This window comes from Aricia agestis, chromosome 2, assembly GCF_905147365.1.
Source record: "Aricia agestis chromosome 2, ilAriAges1.1, whole genome shotgun sequence".
NCBI classification, from domain to species: Eukaryota; Metazoa; Arthropoda; class Insecta; order Lepidoptera; family Lycaenidae; genus Aricia; species Aricia agestis.
In genome coordinates, this window is record NC_056407.1 from 2,500,528 (window position 1) to 2,512,637 (window position 12,110).

General features: G+C 36.2%; 1 pseudogene; it reads right to left on the minus strand.

Annotated features, from left to right (window-relative positions):
* Positions 1-1,138: 1,138 nt before the first annotated feature.
* LOC121735459 lies at positions 1,139-9,994 on the minus strand (annotated as a pseudogene).
* Positions 9,995-12,110: the final 2,116 nt, after the last annotated feature.

Sequence of the window (12,110 nt, forward strand, 5' to 3'; positions counted from 1 at the left end):
GGGGGTAAAAAGCGGGATATCTTCCTGGCTTTTTGCAGGACAATCGTGGGTGTAGTAAATAAGCGTAACGGTAGTATTTTGTGTGATAACAATAATTAGGTTCAAATTTATGCTGTGATATTAGGATAGTCTCTATACTTTTGGTTTTATATTTGTGCCGTTGTTTTATTATTTGACATTTTAATTGTATTTTATTGTAATTGGTATTTTAATCTAGTGTTAATTACATCGTATATTTATATTGGATATCATAAATTTTGTACAAAATATAATAAGTATTGAACATAATTGTAACATCAAAGGCTGATTAGACAAATTGTATGTATAGACAAATAGAAAATAAATAGCCCTGATAATGTTAGGGGGACGAAATAATTAAAAAAAAAAAACGTACCACTACTAGTGGTTGGAAAATCACTGTCTGGGTCTGAACTAGACATTTGATTTGCGTTAATACAATATGGGAAGTTGCGTATCGGACGAATGATTAGAAAATGAAAAATTGAAAAATGAAAATTTGAAACCTGTCGCATTGATATCGACGTATTTAAAAAATATATTCCCCTACAATAATATTCAACTTTAGTGAGTATGAATTACAGCCTAAATTTGCTTGTTTATTGAAAGGCCAATCTAATGCCTTGCCCCTTGGGGAATAACCCTAACTTGGGGAATAAAATAATAATAATAAAAATAAATTTGGTGTTACAAACTACAAAATGAATATAAATTAAGTTTCGAGGGTGACACATTTTCGCGCTGACGATTGTATGGTATGCCTTTTCTAACGTTTTAATTCTATAGTGTTAACTGTTAGCTATACAACTATGCGCGTGGTACTAAACGGTCGCCGGAGGCCGGCGACCGTTTTTTTGGGATAAAATATTATGTTAGTGTAAAAAAATTAACACCCTACTTTTTTTGGTTTAATGAACTCACCTAATGATACATAAGCCCCAAAAAAAATTTGGCAGGTAGGTTTAATTGCACCCTGTATAAGGCTATTATATTACAACGTAGTCTGAAACCAGCTTAAAGGTTAGACCGCGCTACGCGGCAGCGACGCTACGCCACTTAACCCTTCAATTTATATTGTGTCCCGGTCACCGGTGACCGTATGGGGCTTGATAAATTAATGATAAAATAGTAAATAAGCCGCAACGGATGTATGGGTACTATGTATTCTGTCATCTGTGGTATGGAGTAATCTTCAGGGACGGCTGATCAATCAGACTCTTCGTTTCAAGGCCAAGGGTAGTCCGCCAATGACATTTTCTACAATGTAAGAGGTAGGGTCAATGCGGGGATTGGGGATGGAACTCTTAGATGGGGTCACGGTGTACTTGTGCAGGATGGCCGCAGCCCCCGACATCGCCTGCATCAGACCGAGACGCTCCCCTGAAAAAAGAATCGAATCATCATAACAGCAGACCCAGACGCTCCGCTGAAAAAAGAATGGAATCATCATAACAGCAGTCATGAGGACAGGCAGTTCTGAGGATGGCAATGAAACATGTAACACTAGGCCGAAAGTATGCAGCCGAAGTTCGGCATGATTACGACTGCAATGCGCTACGCATACGCTATAAGGGTTAATTCAGACCGCAACGCGACGCGCAGATGCATTTCTAAATTAGTATGGATTTGACAGATTCGCAAGACGTCTGACGCAATTGAAATCTGTCAAATCCATACAAATTTAGAAATGCATCTACGCGTCGCATTTCGGTCTGAATCAACCCTAAGGGGCAATTCAGACCGCACTGTCCGCAACGTGACGAGGCGAGGCGCGACGCGACGCGACCTAAATTTGTATGGATTTGACACATCGCACCTCTAGAACTACAATGACGCAACTGTGAATTTGTTAATTTTACAGGAGAGTGATTTTAAGATTTTAAAATTGTTTAAAACATAATTGCAAGTATGTTTGGTGTTAAATTTTAAAGAAAATGAAACTTTATTTAATTACTTATACTATAGATAAACAAAAGAAATAATAATTATATTTCTTCGCTTCATTCTTCGATATATAATTAACCAAAAGTAGTGCTTTGCATCCCGCTAGGCAATACGCGTTTTTTTTCTTTAGAGTATGTGGGTACTCGACAAAAATATCTCGTCTGGTCACTAGCTCGTCAGCGCCCTCATTCTTTGTTAACGCGAGGCAACGCGAACACGTTTACTAAGTAACCATGCTAAAGGACAGCGCTCAGAAGAAAATTGGTTATTATTATTAAGATGATTGAGTCAGTGTTATAAGTAACTAAAGTCAGTGTTATTTTATCATGTAACAAGAAAGTACACGTAAGTACTATTAAATACTTAAATAAACGGCAGGCACTACCAAGGCCTAGACGAGCCAATTATATTCAATACTAACCGGCATGTACTACGACCGCGAGTCAATTAAACGTACAATGTGTTTGGACTGCGAGTCTTTACCACAATCTATAATATTATGTGCATGCTTTATCTGTTCTATAAATAGAATTATAGAACTATATGTTTTCCGGATTGGGGGAAACAACTGCAGGTGATTACTGCAATCATTTTATTAACCGGCACGTACTGCGACTGTGAGTCAATAAGTACAGTGTGTTTGGACCGCGAGACCTTTTACACAATCTATATTCTATATGCATCGGAATTGATTGCGGATCTCTGACGATGTTTTACCTATTCTATAAATAGAACTATATGTACCGATTGGGGTAAATAACTGCAAGTAAATTACTGCAAGTGTTTAATTATATTAAGTTATTTTATAAACTGCCATAATGTGTGGATTGACTGCGGGTCTCTAAACACAATTTATATGCATCGGAATTGACTGCGAGTCTCTGACGATGTTTTATCTGTTCTATAAATAGAACTATGCGTTGGCTGGTTTGAGGGTTAACAGCGAGTTATTTTATAAACCGCCATAATGTGTGAATTGACCGCGAGTCTCTAAACACATTCCTTATGCATCGGAATTGACTGCGGGTCTCTGACGATGTTTTATCTAAAAATAGAAGTATAATATGTTGGCTGGTTTACGAGGGTTAACTGAGAGTTAATTACTATTTAAATTTAAAATATATTGATATTTTTTAAATCAACATAATGTATGGATTGACTACGAGTCTCCGACAATGTTTAAAAATAAAAATTAGCAACAAACGTGCGGTACGTTTTCCCGCGCTCTTAGTTTTATAAATAGAGCTACATATCTTTGCCGTTTTATAGAGAACAGCTATTTTGAGCTAATAACTAGACTGACTGCGAGTCTCATCAGTTAACAAACAATGCGCGTCCCGCGCGATTCTTTTATTCTAAATATAGAACTACAATTATAATTTATTATGTCTGCCGGTATATAATAATTATTATTAAATAAGTTTTGCACCAATGTTGGGACTCGGGATACACCGCGAGTGTATAACGAAACCTACTTAATATCTACGTAACGTGATAGTTACTACCCTCAATATTTTTTGTAACATATTTTATCGACAAATAAGTCGATTATAACAAGCAATTAAGATACCCCAATATTTATTTTTTTGAGGTCACTAAGACCAGACAATCGGGAAAATATAACTAGAAGTGACTGATATACGGGTCGATCAGGTTATGAATGAACCCTAAGCTTTCCCACTCCTAAACCAGGTGGATTCGGAGTACCGACACCGATAGAACCGGACCAGATCCGGATAGATCCAGGGCTCCTACTGACATTAGGTGAACCCTCGTTGGATTCGCCAGATTATGGTTTTAAATGACCCCAAAAACAATTGAGATAAGCTACTGCTTATAAAATATTCCTGATAATAAGTGTTGCAGATCGATTCCATTTCGATCGATTATTAATAATATCATTAAATAGATTTCACCTGACAAAGTCTCGATATTATCAGACTTATCAACAGTATCTGACTTATCTCGATATTAATTATTATCAGACTTATCAGATAAAATATTATCAAACAAGACAACTTCGTAAAGGAAACCTATAACACTCAGACTCGATAAGTCTTGTCTCAATATCAGACCGAGATTATTATGGTTTCGCTGGATAATTCCAGTATTTGTTCTCAGAGACATACTAGAACATCCCATCAATATCTTTTGGGCTCTGGCAAACCCTTCCCGCTACCCGTCAAGGGGGGGGGGGGGGGGGAGAGCTGGTAACCGTCGGCTGGCGCCGCTAGTACTGTACCGCTACAAAACCTTCGAGTTCGAAGAGCGTTGAGTCGACTAAACGCTCAACACCGCAGCAGTAGTGCTGACAGTTATTTTTATATATATATATACATATATACGTATATGTTATACAGATGTTACTATTATGATTATTGTGAGCTTAATATAGCTATCCCCAACCCGCAGCCCGCGGGCTGCATGCGGGCCGCCGCGCCGGGACTTTATTTGTAGCCCGCGTGATGTTAAACCATTTTGAAATTCACGCCCACCGGAAAAATCAAAGTCAACGTGAAAGTCTTTCACTTGTAAATCGTTAATTTTGAAAAACGTTATTTTTAAACCTAAAAATATTTGTTGCGGCCCGCGACACCAAGACCAAAAATGTTTGCGGCCCGCATGAGAAAAATTAAATAAATTAGGGAACTTCGTTCCAAAAACAAAAAAACAGATTGGGGACCACTAGCTTAATATATTATACATCATGACATCAATAAATTATTAGAATTTAAAACTATATCTTCGTGTACCCCCACCGAAGGTTACCTTATTTCAAAGATTTTCTTTTCCCCAAACAAAGCGGCAGAAAATATTGTATTATATTTTAAATACTATTTTTGAATTATTTTAAATTTGAAACCACTTCGTAAGTTTATTTCGAAATTACATATTAATTTGGAAAATTACTGGACAACTTTAAAGCCAATACCCAAAAGTGGATATCTAGCAAAAATTGATTTAAAAGCCTACTTCTTGGTTCCTATTAACTCACTAATCCATCGAAAGATTTTTCGAATTTACAAAATTTTAAGAGCCGTAAATCTTGACGTACAGACTATCAGATGCGCTAATATATATTTTTTTTTGACAAAAAATATAAAAACCAAGCGTATGCTAATCACTACTAGACTTACCACGCTTTAACAATATTAGTGTTCTAGGCGACAATTCTTCAGCGTTAGGCGCCCCTTTTTTGTTTACGTTTGATTGTTAATAGTGCAATGGGTGTATTAAATCCACAACAAATATGTAAATATTTAAGTCTTAACGTCTATAATATATATTATTATAATATAACTAGCTGTCCCGGCAAATGTTGTTTTGCCATATAAAGTATTTCGCCCATATTATTATTTTATTGAAGTGACTAAATAAGTACCTATGCCATCATGGGAAAGTCCATGATTGCTATCCCGTCACACAAACAATGGTCGCCGTCAGTCTCGAGTTGTAACAATTTACTATTATTTATTCAACAAATTAATACACTTACCAATAATATAAAGAGTGAATGTTGTCCGATTCTCAACCCTAGCCGATATGCTCGCTAAGATTCACGAAAATCGGTCGAGCCGTTTCAGAAGGGTTCAACCACGCACACCGTGACAGGAGAATTTTATATATTAGATATATTACATAATAATATATGCCTATTAAAACGGAATAATATAGAACAGTTAAATCAGTGTACTATTCGTGAGCTAGCTCAACTGATAGGTGTTTTGACACCTTCATATCCTGATTCCTGACTCCCGCCGCGGAATGCAACTGGTTTTTCAGCGATTAAAATTTTTAATACTAAATAAAATATGCAATGATAAATACGATAACAGAATCACACTTATTTTTGAATAATAATTGTTAAAATATTCAGCCTGCAGGTGGACCTAGAAAACAATATTCTCAACTTTCAATCATAATAATATTAATATGCAATAATCACATTATCGACGACCACAGAGCCGGACCCAGTTAAAGCAGTAGACTCCTTAAAATTTATTCTAAAATACTTTACTTCGACTTAGATTTTAGATAAATACTCTCTTCAATCTTATTAGTTAATAGACTTATTACAGAGATCTTCGTCCGCTCCATCGGAACCTTAGCCAAAGAATTTGACAATGGCCGTAATACAATATCTTCTACAGCCATCACTGTGCACTGTCATTGTTTATGAACAATGTTGACATTATTAGTTGGTCACAGATGAATGTGTGAAGCATCTTTCGAAAGAAGCTTTCCGGTAATAAAAATCCTAGCCCATACCTGAGTAGTATAGTACCCGGGATCCGCTTATAAATTATTTGCTTTTTCTTGCACTCTGTACCTACTGAATACTGGTCATTTACTTAAAACTTTCTGCCTAATAAATCTCGGCAAAATAAGAATTACGGTTTTAAATAGCGATATCAAAATTTATATTACAAGGACACCAACTCCCGGGCGTGATCGGATCGGTGATGTTATTAAATTATGTAATTCTTTTTTATTAAAAAAGAAGTTATACTTAAATTAGGTACTACGCCGTGCGATGGTTATTCAAGATTATATTAAATAGGATAATGCTACAGTACGGGATATTATTGCTAACGTTTAACGCTCTGCACAGAACAGCCACTTCCCAGTTGGTTAGCCGCTGGATAAAGCAGACCGTGCTGTGCGAGAGCGGCGCGGCGTCGGTACGAGCGTCGACACGGGGACTGAGACTCGACACGATTAGTAAGACGACAGTCGACAGGCAGGACTAGCGATTCCAATACTTCCGCTATTTTCCTTAGCCATAATTTTATCGACGAACAAAGTTTCGATGAATCAGTTATAATATAATCACCATGATCCCAGTATGTTATCATTTGAATCACAAACCATAGAGGTCTGTTAAGTTTTGTTTCTACTGACTATTATTTTTATTTATGGCCATAATGTTAAATTCTTTCTAGAATATAATGATTACTATTCAATTCATAATGTACCAGTACATAATATAATATATTTTATTTTGTAAAAAAAAATAATCTTTCTTTCGTTACTCTGAAAATCTACTTTTGGTTAATTATATATCGAAGAATGAAGCGAAGAAATATAATAAATGATCAAACGAACTTACCAAGTGAAGTTCGATCATTATTATATGAGTCGCTTCATTCGAAGATATAATCTCCCTCCCACCCAGTCTGCACGAAACTATGTTTGCTGCAGTACCCAAAGAAAGAAAGAAAGATTTTTTGCATTATCTCTCTCTAAACATAACGAGGGCGCTGACGAGCGAGTGACCAGACGAGATATTTTTGTCGAGTACACACATACTCTAAAGAAAAAAAAAACGCGTATTGCCTAGCGGGATGCAAAGCACTACTTTTGGTTAATTATATATCTTCGAATGAAGCGACTCATATAATAATGATCGAACTTCACTTGGTAAGTTCGTTTGATCATTTATAATAATATTTATATTTAAAAAATACAAAAAATAATAATATGGATAACAATTGTGTCATTGTTGCATCAAAAATGTTTTTTTTTCAGTGGTATTTTGTCATTTATTACTCTAATAAAACCAAATTTTATTTCAATTTTTTTTTATTAAGTACTAGAAATCAATCATTTTACTTTTTTCTTAACTTAACATGACATGACATGACTTAAACTTAAGTCATGTCATGTCATGTCGTCAGCGTGAGGCGTCTTGCGTATCTATCAAATCCATACTAATTTTGAAATGCATCTACGCGTCGCGTTGCGGTCTGAATCAACCCTAAGGGTAAGTTCAGACCGCAACGCGACGAGGCGAGGCGAGGCGCGGTGCGGAATAAATTTGTATGGATTTGAGAGATTTCAATTGCGTGAGACGTCTTGCGAATCTGTCAAATCCATACTGATTTAAAACGCATCTACGCGTCGCGTTGCGGTCTGAATCAACCCTAACCCGATGTATCATTTCGGCATGGTGTGTCATCAGTAATTTAAAATACATTCATTGCAGGCGCGGCGTATTCATGCCGAACTTCGCCCGCGTATTTTCGGCCTAGTGTGTTAAGACACTAACGTTATAGGATGTCATTGAAGTCTGACCCAAGCTCACCCGTTTTTATTATTCTTTAATAACCTTTAACGATGTGGTTTGCTAAATCGAGACTCAGGGTTTATTTGAATGGTAATAATTTTGTCTCTCCTCTGATTAGTATTGTGTTATGATGAATATAAGCAAAATAAAATAAGCAAAATTTTGATATCGGTTGTTTGTGAATACTGATACGAGTCAAAAACTTGATATAGCTTTTAACGGCTATCAACATTACAAACAACGGACTAAAACTTAGATAATATATTTTATGCTTGATATTAATTTGTCTAATAATAACGATTAATAGGATAGGTACTTATAACAAAGTATAACTTGAACCTACCAATACACGTTCTAGGTCCCTCTCCAAAAGGCATGTAGACGTATTTCTGGACGTTCTCATTCTCAAACCTATATGGTCTAAACTGTTCTGGGTGTTCGAAGTATTTAGGATCATGATGTAATCCTTTTAACGATACAATAATTTCAATCGTCAGCTCTGTTTCAGGGAATGTATACGTTTTTACACATCTCCTCATGAGAAAACCTGGTGAAGGCAAAATGCGAATTGCTTCTCTGAAAGAAAAATAATATAATATTAAACATTTTATGTAATTTTAGTAGATAAAAGTTTATGATCATTATTATAACTTTGCTTTTTGTTGGATTTATTTCCATGTTTCATAAGTCATAACAGAAACAATAAAAAGTTTTAAGAATGAGTATAATTTTTATGTTTGTCTTTAGGTACTGTCTTTGTTACCTCAGTGCCATGTTCAAATACTTCATGTCTTTTATGGCATCATAACAAATTTTCCCATCATACTTTTTGAGAACTTCGTCGATTTCTTGCTGGCACTTCACCTGTTCTTCTGGATTGTACGCTAGGAGATGAAGTAGAAAACTGCTCGAATGCGAGGAGGTTTCGAATCCTGCTGCGAAGAATGCGAAAACCTGTGCGGTCAACAGCTCGTCAGTAGGATCTAGCTCTACCATAACTGGTGATCCATCAGGATTCTTTTTCTCTATAGATTCACCGACTATTTTATTCTTTTGCTTTAGCTCCAGCATCATATATTCTATAAAATCATTCCTTCCCGAAGGTTTGTAATCTCTCTCGGCCATTATCTGCTGCACTATTGATAAGGTTGATTTTTCAATTTCGGGAGATGCGTAATGGAAAGATCTCATCAGCGTCGGGAACAATTCTTTCAGCGTTCCAACAATAATATCACGCGCATTAGGTGTAAATATACGCCTACCGAGCTTACGAAAATCAGAATCTTCGCTGTTCAGTGCCTCAAAGTTCAGACCGAAACCGCAGGCTCCAATAAAGTCCGTCGTGTATTTTGCCATCAACTCGCGAATGTCTACTTCGTCCCGGGTTTCGATAGTCTCATCGGCTAACAACAACAGCTTGTCGAGACGCAGCACTATAAGCGGAAACATCGCCTTCAGCTTCCCACTCGTGAACGTCGGGGTCAGTTTTTGCCTCATTACCTTCCATGTGTCACCGTCGGCATCGAATAAATTTTTTAGCAAAAACTCGGATGAGCACTCGTGGTTAACGGAACCTCTGTAATGGAAATGTTTGAAATCTGTTGCCAGAACGTGCTTTTATCATTTCAGGATCTCTCAGCAGAAGCACCGGTGCTCTCACGTTGTAGGTTCCCACACACTTCTCGGTCGGGAATCGCCAGTAGAGTCTGGCAAATCTTTCCGACATACTCACGTTCTCAAAGTACTGCTGAAGAGAATTGTCGACGAATATGTAGGGTTTCTCATGTTTTATACCTTTCTTCTTCCAGTAGTCGTGGTTCTTGGTGCCGTAGAAGTACAGGAATATCAAAATAACACCAATCAGCAGGAGATACAGCATTATGAGAGCGTGATCTCACAGTTCGAAAGAACTTTATTTTTAACACTGGAGACGATAAGGTTTCAACTGTAAATTATTATGTAAACAACAGAAAACTATTTAAATTAAATTAAGAAAAAAACCCCCGCCAAAACAACTTTAAAAAGTAATGAAATAATATTTACTGCCTTTAAGTTCAAATAATTCCTAACTTGTGTAAAGTAATATTTTAGTCCATAATTGTTGTCACAGTGTGTCGGGGGACCGCCAAGTAAACTACAACCTATAACCGCCAAGTCGCTGATTACCTATCTCGATTCAGATCGCTGTGAATTGATCCTTAAACTTGTTAAGTGAAATTAAACATCTACATTAGCGGTCCCCCGACACACCTTGACAACAATTATGGACTAAAATATTACTTTACACAAGTTAGGAATTATTTGAACTTAAAGGCAGTAAATATTATTTCATTACTTTTTAAAGTTGTTCACTTTCTCGCTCGCGTCTGTTTGCAGTCGACGTACCGGTTCTCGAGCTCGGGGCCCCAGGGGCCAGGACACGCTTCGCGCACGTGATGTAATTTGCGAATGATCACTGGAGGCAACTTACGAGTTGCGGCAAGTCGCCATTTAAAACAATTACTTAAAAAAAAAAACATAAACATCAGGATGTCTATCGGGGAATTAAAAATATATTATAAATTATAATACAGTGTGTTAGTGTAAACACCGTTATCCTTGAAACCATCAAATGAGCCCGTCAAAATGAACAACTTTTTCTATGAGAAGAATAAGAAGAATGCCAGCATTATTCTCATAGAAAAAGTTGTTCATTTTGACGGGCTCATTTGATGGTTTCAAGGATAACGGTGTTACGACTACGAATAATAAAAACCTTTGATTATACTGTATACACTACACATAAAAACTATGTGTGCATTTATTTTTTGCTGCTATCTAGCCTAATTTGAAACATATGTAACAGTAGGCAAAACGCCGATCATATAATTTTTAGCCGTCCCACTTTGTAGCAGCAATTGATTTATTAAAATCGTTTATTTATTGCCGTAATTTTAGCTCGTGTACGTTTCGAGGTCACGATCATGTCGCCTCATTCCTCAGTGAGTTCAATATATACGTGACAAAGTCCAAATATCACCAGATACTTTGTACAGGCAAAATGTACGCACTATTATTTAAACATCAGCCAAAAATCTCTTTAAGATATCTAAATATACAAGGTGTAACAAAACTAAGTGATAATACTTAAGGGTGTGTATGTGTTCCTTGTAGAGAGTTCACTGTAAAAGTAGCAGCACTGAAAGACCAATATTTTTTTTCACTTTTGTATGGGGGAACTCGTGACTCAAAAGTGAAAAATTTTTTTGCTCTTTCAGTGCTGCTACTTTCACAGTAACTCTCTACAAGGAACACGTACAGTGTACACACCCTAAAGTATTATCACTTATAGGTCTACCAGAATCTGATGGCAGATTTTGATAGCAGATTTTCAAAAAATATCCTTGATCATTGGATAAATTTTTATATTTGCATGTTTCATACACAGAATAAGCCGCTATAAGGACAAAAAAGGATCAAAATGTTTTATTCCAATTACCCTGGCATTGCTAGAGTCAATGTAATTTCTCACTTTTTGCCATCAGATTCTGGTAGACCTATAGTTTTGTTACACCCTGCATAGTGTATAGATAGAGATAGAGTCACCACTCGACAGTCAGCAGCAATGATAGTTATGGTTGTAAAACGGTCTCAACTATTGTCGATAAACTGCAAATATTTTATAACAATGGAAAGATGTATTCAGTTTTTAGGGACATTTATGACGAATGTAAAAAGAGCATGTCACAACTCACAGCCGGGCAGTGGGTAGGAGAAAGACTTAGGAAATATGAATAATATGTTATTATTTATTACGTATAACATAGGGATCAATTGATACAGGACTGAAAAAGTTCTCCTTATAATAACACAAAAATATTAGATTATACAAGGTTCAAAAATAATATTATATTAAATAAGTCAACACTTACTTAAAGAAAAAAAAGTACAGACAGGAACAAATAAAAAATGTAATGGGCATCCAAGAAAAAATTGGGAAATAATAAATAGTTGGATACGGAGAAAGAAAGCAAACATAGATGACTTATAGATACGCATAATTTAGAAATTTCACGGAAACCGTACATTTTTCCGCAAATAA